This window comes from Plectropomus leopardus, chromosome 14 (assembly GCF_026936395.1).
Source record: "Plectropomus leopardus strain MGB_pleo_1.0 chromosome 14, ASM2693639v1, whole genome shotgun sequence".
Classification (NCBI taxonomy): Eukaryota; Metazoa; Chordata; class Actinopteri; order Perciformes; family Serranidae; genus Plectropomus; species Plectropomus leopardus.
In genome coordinates this window covers 17,069,232-17,084,166 of record NC_142189.1, presented here as the reverse complement: position 1 = coordinate 17,084,166, position 14,935 = coordinate 17,069,232, and the positions used below count along the sequence as shown (strand labels likewise).

The window sequence follows — 14,935 nt, the reverse complement described above, 5'->3', positions numbered from 1 at the left end:
GTGATGTGTTCTCATTGTCAGAGCACCTCTGCTGGCAGTCCACATCTCACCCCAGCATGACCCCCCTACCATCCACCCACCCTTGCCTAGGCTATTTTCCAATATTATTTATGCAGGGACTCTCTTTAGTCCTCTCTAAGCTGGCTTTTTCAAGGCTTTTCACTGAAAGGCTAAAAACATACAAATCCCTCCCCAAAAACCTTCCGAAAAACCATATGGAGCACTATACCTTAATCAGAGCAGTCACTGTGTGTGTGCGTGTGTATGCGCACACTAATATTAGAATAATCCCTGGTGATTATGGGAGTGGTTATTAGGATGAATATGGCAGCGGGGTTGGGTCGGGCCGAGCAGAGCTGAGCCCAGGCTGTAGTGAGAAACAGATGTCAGTTGACCCACATCTGCCGAGCATGCTGGGACGCTGGAGTGTCAGGTCACAGCTCTGATCACCTCAGGGACACTGTACATCTGGGCCCCCGAAAGACCAATGGCTTTTTCTCTTGGTTCACAGTGTCCCCTGAAAGCTGTCCCTGACTGTCTCTCTCTCTCTCGGGCATGACAGAGAGACAGACAGATGTCTGTCCCTCTGTCATGCCCGCATACACAAATACAAAAAAACACATCTGCAAATACAAATATTTCTGGCACAAAGGACAAGTTTCAGACTCAGATCTCCAGATCAAAGGTTTTGGCCAATCCCTCTTGGATCGTGACCCAGACTGGTGAAGTCTGGGGATGTTTGGATGTAAACATTCACTTGTGTAACATGGTTGAAGGGGAAACTGGATGAAGTCCTGGCAATGAATTGTGAAATATCTGACTGCACTTTTTTATTATTATTATGGTTAATGTGTTCATCCCTGGCACCTTTGACCCCATCTCTCTGTGCATGCAGCCAGACACCGGCTGCCATCCCTCTACATGAAAACATGAAGGCAGAGAGTGTTATATTGACAAAATAAATGACATGAACACCATAAATTTATTCAGAATAGGCACAAAATAGTGCAGAAAAATTCACCAGAATGCAGAAAATAAAGTGTTTGGTGCTAAAAAACTTTCTGGTGGAGGAACCCCACACCCTCTGTTTCATATGTGTCCTTGATCACATGTGATTACTGCCTCAACACGTGCCTCACTGAGCAGAATATGCTATTTAACTAGAACGAGATTACATCTAAAACTAGGATTTAATCTAACTCCAGTTAAATATCCTTACACGAGGTGTCATGTAGAGTGAAATGCAGCAGATTAGTGCTAAAATTGGCAAAAGTGCAGCTGTAGTGAACTACACTGCCTCTTTTTTTTTTGCTGTCTTCAGTACTTTGTACCTATGGTTTATACAAATGTTAGAAATGAGAGTTGCTTGTCTGCCAGCTTGGTACGGACTGCTGACCAAAACTATAACTAAATTCCAGTGATGTAGTTTTTATTTCTTGTAATTATTACAGGTTTATGTTAATTATTGTAGAAGAAGTTATCCAAACCTGTGGCTCCTTGGATGTGAAAAGAGAACTGCATACAGCATTTGAGGCGGGACTCTGTTCATTCCTATATCCTATCAAACACTTTCAACTGCCGCATATAAAATTAGCCTACCTGGATTAGCGGCACTGCTTATGCATCATTGGGCCCATAGAGCACCAGAGACTTTTAGCCAGCCAAGCCATCTACTTTCAGTTTAGCACTCCAGTAACTTAAACAGAGATAAAATGATTTATTGGGTGGCTCTTCTAGATTTTTCTAGTGTTACTGGACTGAATGTGTCAAATTCTGATACTAAGCTGAATCATTTCGTGATGGGTTGTGAGGCTCAAAATAAATGTACCCACTGATTTACACGTCTCTTTCATGATGCAGCCTACATCTAGGGAAAAAGTCCTTCTGGACCCAATGGCATCACATGACAGACTCAGAAGTTGTAATTCCTGTGTTTGGCTACTGGAAATACTGGCTTTGAAGCCCAGCGCACTTCCTGTTGGCCTGTATGGCTCCAATTGCTGTCTTAATTTCCTGTTTTCTTCCATTATTTTCCTAATGTGTTCAGTTTTTTTTTCTTTGAGTTTTTACATTTTGGCCTTGGGCTAAAGTTCAGGAGATGTAGCTCTTGTGGACCTTTAAAGCCCAATGAGTCATTGCATATGATATCAGGCTGTACAAATAGACTTGACTTCACTTAAGGACTGCTGCACTCATGCCCCATTTCCCAGAGATTCAACATCTTTCCCAACATCTTTGAAGAAGTTGTACACATAGCTCACAAATTTATTCTGATTATAACATTGACATACATTTTGTTCTCTCTTGGGGTTTTCTATCATCTGTGGTTACTGTAGTTGAGCGAAGGAGATTTGTATTATATTTTCATAACATTACATCACTGTAAAACCTAAACGAAAGACTTTGTTTGCAGTACTTCTGAAGGACAGATACAACACAAATGCCAGTGTGAGGACTTCTGCAGTGGCTACCACTGACAAGAGAGAGCAGATTTCCTCATGGCCAAACCAAACATTGTGGCTTTAAGTTATGGTTGCATTTACTTGAAATGATGCGGTAGACCAACACTGAGAATCAGCAAGCGCTAATTGAAAACAGCTTGCTGGAGCTCCAGCAAATACTGACTGTGGGATAGAGTCTATTTTCCTATTGTGTTCTAATGTACTGGTTCTCTGGTCATTCCTCAGTGTTCCCAGGAGGCCTGAGGGGTTACGGTCTTAGATAGCTGGAGGGTGACTCATACAGGCCTTTCTGGCCGTCAAATGACAAGTTCACAGAGTGTCATATTGCCTACTATGGAGAGCGACATCAAGTATTTCTTTTCCCAAGATAACTGGCTCCAAATTGAAAAGAGAATAGCTGCAATTTCCATTGCCTGTTACAGATTGGTGCAAACTTTATTAAGTTACAGAATCACTTGTTGTGTTTAGTTTTCCTCAATACAGGGATATCAGTTTTAGTTCGTTTTATAATAAATGTTTGTTCACCAGAGAGTTATATTTTCTGCAGTAATTCAAAATGCATTGTAAAATGCAATCATACATGCATACATGATTAACAGATAAGCGCTGACATCCTCAATATTAGGTTTAATGACATCAGTATATTTATTGAATAAACAATCAGCTCAAAAACAACTTAATCACTTCTTTCTTCCTCTCCCCCCCCTCTCTCTGTGTCTGCCTGTCTGTCTCATATTTTTTTCATCTCTCCCTGTCTAACTTCTCTCTCCTGCCTCTCCATCACTCCTCCTCACCCCTCTCTCTGTTTCTCTTCAGCAGGATTAAGGCCCATCCTTGTCATCCCATAGGGCAGAGTGGTCTGATTGACAGCTGGGTTCAGCATCTTGACACAGGTCCGTGCCCCCGTCATCATCGTTGATCGTCCCATGCTGGCCCCTCAGAGTGACAGGCGCCCGCAGAGCCATTTACTCCTGGTACAGCCGAAAAAAAAAGCCCTCCCCGATCATCGCCTTTCACTGGGACTGTAGACGCACATCCTACCTTTCTTTCCTCCTCTGCATTACCTCTTCCTCATAACTTTTTTCTTTTATTCCCCTTCTGTTTATTTGTCTCTCCCCCCCTTCCTCTTCTTGACCTTGTTTAATCCTCTTTTCTCACTCCTCTGATATCAACCTCTCTAGTATCTAATGCGGGCTACTATTAATCTAAAGGAATCTGCCAGATCTTAATTAGGGTAATTACTGTGTTTGTTTTAACTTAACACTGATGACTCTACTTGAGCTACTATCTTTGAGCAGGCCATAACAGATGGGGTGCTTAGTACTCTTTCAGGAAGGCTGACATTAGTCAGGATGGAGCTGTATGATTTTGAGCTTGATGTTTGTCAGCTTAGTTTACCTCGCAAAGCAGGAATTCTTCCTAAACCTTCTCTGCAGATTTTTAAGGTGTCATTTGTGTGCTTGAAATACAAGAAAAAATACTGTATTTTTTAAGCAAAACTGCCTTCTAATACAAAATATACAACATGATATTGCCTGAAGCTCAGGAGATCAAGGCTATAGTAGAAAGTCATTTAACCTCTTTAAACCTCAACAAATTGGCTAGATTTCTTTCAAAAGCAGGGGATGAAGTTATAAGTTACAATAGGAATACCTGAAATTTAGCCAAACAAAAAAAAACCAAACAAAAACAAACAATATATATATATATAAAAATTCAAACAAACATATTGATAAAATAGTTAATAATAATTATAACAATAATTATCATGATATAGTTTTCAGGACATTTTTCCTTTTTGATTATGATTAACCTCTTATAATTTCTCTCTTTCTTATTATTCTCTGTATCATTATTATTATTATTGTTATTTTATCAGACTATTTCTTGGGCTTTTTGCCTTTATTTGACAGGATAGTTATATCATGAAAGGAGGAGAGAGAAGGGATGACATGCAGCAAAGGCCCGAGGTTGGAATTGAACCTGTGGCCATAGTCTTTGTACATGGGATGTCTTTTTTAAAACAAATTTTCAGGTCATTTTCTTGTCACTTTTTCCTTATTTCTTTTTGTTAAACCAAAACAAATTGCTAAGGTTTCAGAGGTTTAAATCTTAACGCAGCACAGGAAAACTGATTCTTCTTTCCAGATTTCAATGGGTTAAAAAGTTGTTCTGCAGGCATTTTACATTTTGCCTAAAGTTTCTTGCTTGTGTAATTCAATTTGTCTCTGTCTTTGAAGGGGGCTGCCGCTGCGAGGAGTCTCAACCTGAAACAAAGATTCAATTCAGGTGGCTGTACGCACTGTAATATGACAGTACAGTTGTGACCAAGTTACATACTGTGTGTGTGTGTGTGTGTGTGTGTGTGTGTGAGCGCAGAAGGACAGGAGGGCATCAGATGAGTACAGACTGTTTCCACCTGCCAGGTGCCTGGTCTCTAATCCCCCCTCTCTGTCTGATTAAACACACACACACACGCACAGGCGCAACAAGGTCATCTCTCTGTCAACCATACAATAGTGCTGTGTACCCATCTGGCCGACATCCTAAATACTTCCTCTTTAGAAAGCAAATAAAAAAGGAGAAGAGAACGAACACTTGGAAACAAGTCACAAGTAGGTTATTATTCTCACAACAATGAATTTGCATTCATCACTATTTCATGCAGTTACTCCGTATTTCTCATTTTTTTGTCTTCTGGGTGCTGTTGACACTTTGGTGGACAGAGTTCACAACTCTTTTACTTCAGTCAAAGTATAGATTCTACTGGTCAAATATTACTCCAGTACAAGTAAAAGTCACTGAGAACAATTATTACTTCAATAAAAATTCTCGAGTACTTGTTCTTAAATACACTTAAGAATACAAAGTACCTTTTTACCTCTAAAACAACCCACTGAATGCACTGACTCTCTTGTGGAAGTAAGTAAACTGAGAAAGCAAGTCATAATATTTATGGTTGATTCAACTTTTTCCTTTTTTTCTTTGCTATTTTTTTGTTTTGTTTAATCTTAAAACTTGATATAAAACAGTTTATGGGCTTTTGCATCCAAAAAAATCATCCATTGACTTTAATAATAACTTTAATTATATCGCATTTCAAAAAACAGAGTCAACAAAGTGTATTGACAAACAAAGCAAAAGCAGAAATGGGATACACAGAATACAACAACAGAAAGCCAAACAGACCTATTGAATACTAGCGAGACGAAACAAGGGTAGAGTTAAGATACAGTTAAAACAAGATGAAAAATAATGCAAGATTCAGGACATAAAATGTCATTATAAAATAATATAAACAGACCAAAAACAACAAAAGCAATAAAACCTCAAAAACCCTGAAATACAATAAATAAAAAATAAATAAAACAGGTTCAAATAAGTTAAAATTAATAAAAAGACAACATCACATAAAAGCAACTCTATAAAACTTTGTGTTATGACATGATTTAAAAAAAAGTCACTGATTCTTTGAGCCATATCTCCTCAGACAGGTCGTTCCACAGCTGAGGGGCCTTTATTTGTCTTTTAAATGGAGTCAAAGTAATACGTCTCTCAAAAACTGTACTCAAGTACAGTGCTTAAGTAAATGTACTTCATTACTGTTCACCACTGTACAGACCTTGTCTTAGTGACTTTGTGAGACCAGTTATTTCCTGTCTTATGTCCTCTCTGTCTTTCTCACCCCCGAAACACTGAGATCAACCATGAGAATGTGTTGGTTCAACTCGGTGAGGAAGACGCCTCACACAATACTTTCTTTGTGTGATATCAAAAACATCTTTTAGGAACACGCGCCCATGTAAAACCGCATGACACCCCCCCCCCCAGCCCTTTTACAATCAAAAAACTTTCTTTCCTTTTTCTTTTCCTTCATTCTTGATTTTACTCTGGAATTGGGAAAGCTCCCCCTGTGGTGACTCGTATCACTTGGACAATATTTTATTCTGGGAGTACAGCGCTTTGATATCTGGAGGATAAGAGGGCTTTGTAGAGACAGTGACACCCATCCTCCTCCTTCTCCTCCTCCGTCTCCTCCCACTCCCCTGATTTTTCTTCCCCTGGGGAGGTTTGGCTTCTTCTGCCCCCTCTGACGGCTTTTATGTCTGACGTGGTTCTGTGCTGTCGAGGTGAGGACCAGGTCAGACGACTTCAAACGCTTCGCTGAGGAACATCACGTCGTAAATGAATAAAGATTAATGCAATAATGTTTGTGCACACTTGAACGGATGGCTGAACACTGTGGGCTTTTGTCTTGCATTTGTTATAAATCCTTGTGGATTTGATCCTGTTGACTTTGACAGTAAATGCTTCCACACTGTAACATAATATGTATTGTGTATTGTGCCATGTGTGCTGGAATATGCATTATTTGCTATATTTAGCATCACAGTAGAGAGCAGCATATATTATACATAGATGGTGGATTCTGCGTGTGTGGTTTGATCTACATTATGATAGTGTAGGAATTCCATGTGGTGCCACGCTGTCTGCGCCGTCTCCTCTCCTCACCTGTTGAGGCTGTGATTAGATACTGTCAGCCCCCAGGCCATAGCTATCACATCCAGGTAGGGCACGGTCGGGCTATAGCTTTCCCTTATGCTGTGGGATTGGAGAGAACTGGTGAACTCCAGAAACTGCAGACGGTGCTGAAAGTTTGTGTCACACTAATGAGCAATCTGTCAACAAGTGTGCGCTACAGGGAACTTGGTGGGGAAAAAAAAGAAACATTGAAAAAAATGTAGATTATATGTTGGATATCCTTGTATGAATTTGCCTCGTAACCCCACACACACACACACACTGTAAAATCTGAAAAGTTGATTTTAATTTAAAATAATCTTGGGAACTGAAAAAGACAAGTAAATATAACTATAAATCTTAATTTATATGTAGCTTACTTAATATCTAGTGTGAAGTTTATTTGAAATTTAGCTATATTTTCCTAATTTTGTGAAGTTGTTGCAACTTAAAAATGACAAGTGAAATGACCTTGTTCCTTATAAGTGTTAGCAACTTCAGTAAACCAACTTACTCTGACATAACGTGATCAATGATTCAAAAGGTTTAATTTTAACATGTTCAAGAATGAAATGAACAAACATGACTGATTAGTATGCACTAGCAGAATACAGATATATGACACAGTATACTTGATTTACTGAAGCTGATAAAACTTACAAATATGGATTTAACTAAAAGTGTCATTGTTAAATTGCAACAACCTCACAAAATTTAGTAAATATAATAACATTTTAATTAAACTTAAGAATTAGATATAAAGTAAACATGAATTAAGATTGATAGTTATATTTACCTACATTCAAGGGAAGGCAGCTGTTTTTTTTTAGATTCCTAGTTTATTATTATTTTTTAAAAACTTTTTTTTATAAATTGTTAAGAAATTGACTCCCTTTGTCCAGGAATAAAAATCATATTCATCACTGTGGTATTACCTATTTGCTTTACAAGATATGTGAAGTAAAATAAAGAGATTTAAATCAATGAATTAGTCATTTATCTCATTTAGATTCATGTGTCCCGTGTAGCATATGCTCAGTACATTTATAGTCTCATTTAAAAAAAACCTTAGTATTGGAGTCTGGCTTTGACAAGAGGATAAATAAGTCTTACTTTTAGTTCAGTTTCAAATAGTTATGCTTTAGCAAAAATGCATGTGTTTTGGAAGTAGCCTACTAAGCAAACAGCTGCATAAATGAGATTATTGTAGATTATACTGCACATCCTGTGTGAGAGTTTGTAAATTGATGTTTTATATGGTTTTGCTGTTGTTAAAAGCATCCCAAATCAATCAATAAATCAATATGTTCGCCACTGTCCGTGGAGGCCATGCAAGGAAGGAAGGAATTCAAGGTAACACGGCGTGATTCACATACAAATGGTCATTTTTTGGGTGAAGTAATCCTTTATTGTAGTAACCAATGTCAGACTGACTTCCTCTTGTCAGAAAAAAATGACCAGCGGAAGTTTCCTCTACGTGATTCTCCTGCGACAGGTACGTCAATCACGTGGACTGAAGAAACATCTCGCGCTTACTCAGTTGTTTATAGGCTATTTTTTGTGGTCAAATTTTTTTTTTCCCCGAAACTCTACCGCTGCCGTTCAGAGGAAGCATCAACCTGACGTCGTGTCGTCTTATCAGACCTTGTTATCAGCGACAACATGGACTCTGGAAAGCAAGGTAGGCGACGTGGCCTGCAGGCTGCTGTGAGATGTTTGATAAGCCTAATATGCTAACAAGCGTTAAGTTATTTAACTTCGCTAAAGTAACTTTTAATTCTCAGCTGCTTTTAGCGTTTGCTCTTGTGTCTTGTCATGATTGTGGGATGGTTTTAAGTCATCTTCTGACTTTGTTTGGAGAAAAGCACTGTGATAACTGACTGTTAGTGCCTCTGTTACCTAATGTTTAAACGCTAGTAATTTTTGTGTCCTCAGAATACGTTAGTACTTTTACCTTAAAGGCCTAGCCAGTGCAGTTTTTCTCTAATGGTCCATTCAAATCCAAAACAATGAAGACTTTAAAGGCACAATATTGTTATTTATCTGGTTTTCAGTGATTGAATGTTGCCAAGTACATTTCCTCAAGTTGTGTACTTAAGTACAGATTTAAGTACTTTTATTTCACTTGAGTATTTCAGTCTCAATCCACTTTCTACTTCCTCTACTTTACCAGCTTAAACTTCAGGGGGAGCATTGTAGCCTACTTTTTACTAGAATTATTTGTAACAAATTTCTTTTCAATCAAAATTTATGCTAACAGACCACATAAAAATATTGAAGTGCAGCTGAACTCTTTAGTCGATTCATTTGGAAATAAAAAGGCAACAGTTGAATTAATTAATAAAATTAATTGATTCCAAGGAATTAATAAAATTGGGGGTTTTGCCCAGACTTGAACAGAATTTTTCTGTATGGAGTACTTTTACTTTTAATACTTAAATACATTTTCGAGATTGTACTTGCATACTTTTACTTAAGTAACATTGTCAATGCAGGTCTCTTATAATAAATGAGTACTTTTACAGTGTTGGTACTTTTACTTATAAGTAATGGATATGAATACTCCACCATAATTATTTTTTTTTTTAGAAAAATACATGAGATCAACGCCTCTCGTCATTACAGTAGATCTGAATGGAGTTCAGTTTGTTCAGAAAAAGTAAAACCTTACACTATATGATCCACAGAATGCACGCAGTTTTCACCTTTACTTTTTGTTTAATAAAAAGGACTTTACTCCATTTACATCTACTGTATAGAGATAGAGGAAGAATTCTCAACACTGTCTCAAAGCCTTGGCAAATAAATCATGTGCACGTCTACATACCACTTGGTATGAGTCAGGAAATATGTGTTTTTGCATTTTGGGTGCACCAACCTTTTAAATAAAATAGCTTTTCCCCTAAAGGTACTATAAAGCAGCTATATATCATTGGCCCTGCAATCTCTTATACGAGATGATCCTTGATTGTGTGCTTAAGGGGCCCGTCTTGCGAGCAGGGAGTCTGACAAAGTAGGCTTGACCCTGGGCTGAAGCTTGTTGTGGTGCTGCGTCTCTGGAGGGCCCGTCTGGAGGTTGGCTTCACTCTGTCTGGGGCCGCGCTGCTCTCTAATCACCCTGACACTGCACTTACAGGGCTGACAGCTATGGCGCCAGAGAGAGGGAGCGAGAGGGAGAGAGATCGTACACGTGACAAGGCCCACCTTGGCTCTCCACTTGTTCCCTCTCAGGATAATCACTTTCTATTGATTTTCCCGGAGCACACAGATCCCCGTTACCCTTCTCTGATGCAGCTTGTCAAAATACCTAAGGGCCACAGCACACAGACCTGTTACCTATTACCTTTCCTCGTCCACTTAATAATTGATATTGTATGCGAATGAAAGGAGTAGTGAAGCTGCTGCCTCATTTTTGCGCGATGATCAATAATGAAACTTAATCGTAAATTTAATCCATCCCTTTTGAAAACAATCAGGGCTATTATTGAGGTGTGTGTGTGGTGAAACATGAACCCAAACTCTGTGTGCGAGCATGTGTGTGCTTCATTCCTTTACAGCTCGTATCAGTGAGCTGAGGCGTCACAGCCGGCGCCCTCTGCTACTTACCTAATTAGCTGTAGGAGCCCCTGCATTATTAACAGACCCCCTAAATCATTCAGAGGGGCTCTAATGTGTGTGCATGTGTGTGTGTGTGTGTATGCGCGCGCAAGGGAACACACAGAGGGGGTACGGAGGATCACTGCGATAATGTCCCTCCCTATTCACGACATGTCAGACGTAATTATTCACCCTAGGAAGACACGGGTCCAGAACACTAGTAATGGCACTCTTCTTATCCCCTCCTCCGTCTCCTCCCCCCTCTCCCCCTCTCCCACTGCTTTTATGACTGACAAGGTGCGAGCTGGCTGAGACACTCTAAAGATAGACAAATAGTGCAGGATGATTGGTATTGTAGGACAGGAATGTTCATGTTACAAAGGTCATGTGTTAACGTGGCGGAGATCAGCAGGAATAGATGGATAATGTTTGTTTTATTGTGTACGCTGATCTCATTAACGTGCGCAGCTATGTCATTTGTAGGCCTCATTTGGTTATATTACATGTAATGTACTAATCATTTTAGTGGAATATTACTGCGATAATGGTGTGAGTGCCATTTAGCTACTTTAACCACTGCATGACTCACAATTGCGGCGGCAACAGAAGCAGTGCTTGATGAAAACCCTAATTTGAGCAGCGAAATGCAGCTGAATCATGTTCAGCAGAAAGTGGTTGTTTTCTCTAGGTTTCGCAGCTGGAAGTGGTTTGGTCCCTTTGTCAGCAGAGTCAGCAAGACACAAATGAAAAGTCAATATACATCACTTCCTCCCTCTCAGCCAATAGCTGCTATGTGAGTGAGTGGGGGGGGGGGTGATATTGTTCTGTATGAGATAATATTTGGCTAGGCTGGTGACCAGGAGCTCTTGCCCTGGTAATTCCACATGTTTACTGGAATGTGACTGTTTCCTGAAGCTCCGCAGTAGCTCTGGTATGTGGGTTGAATTCCAAAACATTGCTCCCCTTTCTTTGCGGCGTAGTTCGCTCTCCCACATAGATTTTGTAGAATATTATGGATGAGGTTTTTGGAGACTAGGAGATGATGATTTACTGTACGTGTAATGCTTCCAGTTTCTTGCGAAAGAGGGCTTAAGTAGTGTTTGTATGAAGAAGTCAAATTTTGTTATAATAATGTTGCTTGTGTGACTGGAAGAATAATTTATGCTATTTATTTGTTTTTTGTTAAAACAAGATTTTTTTTACAGTGTTGACATGTCTTTTCTTGCCACTGTCAGTGTGTCTCTGTGCCGGTGACAGCCATGGCCTTGTTTTTGGGTTCCCCGTCTGTCCGTTTGTCCCCATTTTATGAACGCGATATCTCAAAAACACCTTAAAGAGATATTTTCAAATTTGGCACAAATGTTAATTTGGACTTGTTTGTGAATGTGATGTCTTGAGAACGCAGAGGAAATGTCTTCAAGTTAGGCACAAATTTCTGCTTAAACTAAAAAACTAAATTATAATAAAAAGGATGGACTTTGCCAGCGTGCAATGTTAAGAATGTGCTTTACTCCAATAGTCGTCTTTCTCTGCAGCTTTACTTGCATTAGTGTAGTGGTTAATAAGGTGGTTGCACTGCTAGGTACTAGAAATACTAGATCGAAGAACTGCAATGATGAGCTGATAATTGAATAGCTGATTAAAATAAAATGAGCCGCCAACTATTTAGATACTGTTTATTCATTTCAGTCATTTTTCAAACAAAAATGTAAAACATTTGCTAGTTCCTGCTACTCAAAAGGTTATAACTGTCCTCTTTTCTTTGTAATTTATGATTATTTATGAAGAGAATTTGGGCTTTTCACCTTTTTTATGACTTTTTAATCTATTAATTGTGAACATAATAGGCAGATTGATTGATAATGAAATTATCATTAGTTGCAGCCCTTCTAGCTGAATTGGTAGGTTACTGAGGAGAAAGTGGGTTCACGCTCATATATGTTCTGATGGCTTTTTTGCCAATAGGTTGGTTTACTGTAAGCGGACAGAAAAAGAGGTGTGTATAACCCACATACCTGCGTATACCCTCCATTACACCATTGTTTACTTGTGCCCAATAGTGTTAACAGAGCTTTGGATGATCATGATGCATTAATATGCAATAATGTTGGTGTACACATGCATAATATATATATGTAGCTGCTTTAACACATAAAGCCTCAACCAACACTTTTTATAGCATTTAACAGGGCACATATGGTTAAGAAGTTGATTTGTGTCCAATAATGGCAAATCCGACAAATTTGGCAAAGCAACAGTAGCGCTTAAGATTCAGAATTGCATATTGTGTAAACAAAGGTGTTACACTACAGCAGTGGACATGCAAAACACAAGGATGCTCTGATGCGTAACACCTCAGAATCCTGGCAACAGAGGGCTATAATGCTATCGGAGGTTGTGTTAAAATGGTCACATTTTGTTTAAAAAAACATTAAGACGCTGCTTGGGTAAATGACAAAACAATTTATGTAATTAATGCCAGTAAATGTGAAAAGGGCTATAGGCTTTTGGCTAGCATGCATTTTACCAGCAGTGCTGTTCCTCAGAAATGTTTCAGCCTAACCCTGTCTTGATTTTAAGATGGGTGTGAGGCTAAGTAGATTATTGGCTTTTTACTGCATGCACCGGATGAGAAAAATTATAGTGAGAACTGTAATGGCAAAAAGAATTAGACAAGATAAAAGTCTCTCGATGTTGGTGGAGAGAGGGAGAGAGAAAGACTCTTTTACATCGTTAATCTGGCCTGGCCCTCCCCCCTCTGTTTCAATTAAGAAAATTACTTTTTAGTTCAATTAACAATAATTCACGGTTAACTGAATAAAGTTTATTACACAATCAAGGCGACAACAGAGCAAGTGAGAGGGACACACACTTACACTCACAAGTGGGCGCACGCACGCACACACACACACACACAAACACACTCACACAAACACACTCACATAGGGGCCCATAGCAGGTGCCCGGGCCCCTGATCTGTTGACCCACGCTGGCTCCGGTGAACTGCGGCTGGGGGAAGCAGGATGATGGCGAGGGCTTGACGCTGGAGGTTGGGGGAGGACAATGTTGTTATGGGATGTTATGGAGAAATGTGTCATCACACTCTTAGATGGAGGGGCCTCTCTATCCTCTATCCTTGGCCTCAGGCAGCAGCTTGCATCACAGCGATTAGCTCCCAAACACAGACAATAACACTAGCAGCCACATCGTCATAATCGCCATTATCTCTCCCCACCACCACCACCGACGCCACCACCACCGCAAAACATGGCAGGGACTCATTTCTGGAAGCTACCGCCCTCTTTTATGCAACTACAGATGAGCTGTCTGCCCATAAACACTTAGAGGAATGAAATGCGTATAAATTGTCCTCTTTTACATTTTCGTACCGACAATAAGGTGTTCTTTTTTTCAGCCGTGGTTCATCCTCCTTTGTTCCATCCCTCCTCCTCTTCTCCCCTCTCTCCTCCTCTCTCCCACCCTCCTCTGAAATGATTTACACTGCTACAATTATTGGGTAATCTCCACTGTCATTACTCTTAACATCTGCTCTGTCACAATGCTAAGGGCTTTTGGCTGTGCTCTGCGACAGTTATTCTATGTGCTTACAGTCCTGTGATGCAGACAGACCCCCCCCCGCTCCATCCACTGCTTTCTGTATGTGCTATCTGCATTAGGGAGATGAAATGGCTTTTATATGAGTGGGAGCAGTATGGTGGGATGATTCGCTTGTGCTGGTGTGTGTGTGTGTGTGTGAGTGAAGAAGCAGCAGATTGGAGAGGTGGGCTGAGCTGACAGGCGCTGCTGAAGTATCTAGAGGTCAAAGGTCAGCTGAAGATCTTGAGCCAAAAGTCTCACTACCTATAGCACACAGACTGTGCTTTAGGTAAGGCTGCTTGATTATGGCAAAAATAATAATCCCGATTATTTCAGTTGATGTTGAAATCCTGATTATTTAATGATTATTTAGTCAATGGCTCTGAGAACATCATGCATTTATAGAACATTAACTGTGGTGTTTCTTTTTAACACTGGATGTGTTTTAACTTTAAATACAACAAAATTGAAAAACAATGAAAGCTTTGTGGTGCAGCCACAACTGTGAAACATGTCTTGCACGTGATTGTTGTTTGTTTGAAGTCTGACTCCACAAAACCAAAGTGTTTCCACACCACAAGGTTTGTTTTGTCTTTCTTCTCGACCAGCGACTCTCTTTCTGCCATCTTCTCACAAGTTCTACCAGTGAAGTTTCTAAACAACCGGAGAAGCTGTGTGTTGTTAGTCGGTGTTCTCAACTTGTGCTAAAACTTCTGACTTTTGAGGTAGCGAGGGGCTGAGCATGTCTGTTGAGAAGG

General features: G+C 39.7%; 2 long non-coding RNA genes across 5 annotated transcripts in view; both read left to right on the top strand.

Moving 5' to 3' along the window:
• LOC148187450 (uncharacterized) overlaps positions 1 to 7,967 on the top strand; it is a 47,665-nt gene extending 39,698 nt beyond the window's left edge. For 2 of the 3 annotated variants that reach the window (XR_015778777.1, XR_015778778.1), the window contains one exon: positions 3,279 to 7,967. This is a non-coding gene — a long non-coding RNA (uncharacterized LOC148187450). The remainder of the gene's footprint in view (positions 1 to 3,278) is intronic. The other variant, XR_015778779.1, reaches the window with a different exon arrangement.
• Positions 7,968 to 8,425: 458 nt separating this feature from the next.
• LOC121953225 (uncharacterized) overlaps positions 8,426 to 14,935 on the top strand; it is a 192,529-nt gene continuing 186,019 nt past the window's right edge. Inside the window, exon 1 of one of the 2 annotated variants that reach the window (XR_006106491.2) lies at positions 8,426 to 8,664. This is a non-coding gene — a long non-coding RNA (uncharacterized LOC121953225). The remainder of the gene's footprint in view (positions 8,665 to 14,935) is intronic. The other variant, XR_015778744.1, reaches the window with a different exon arrangement.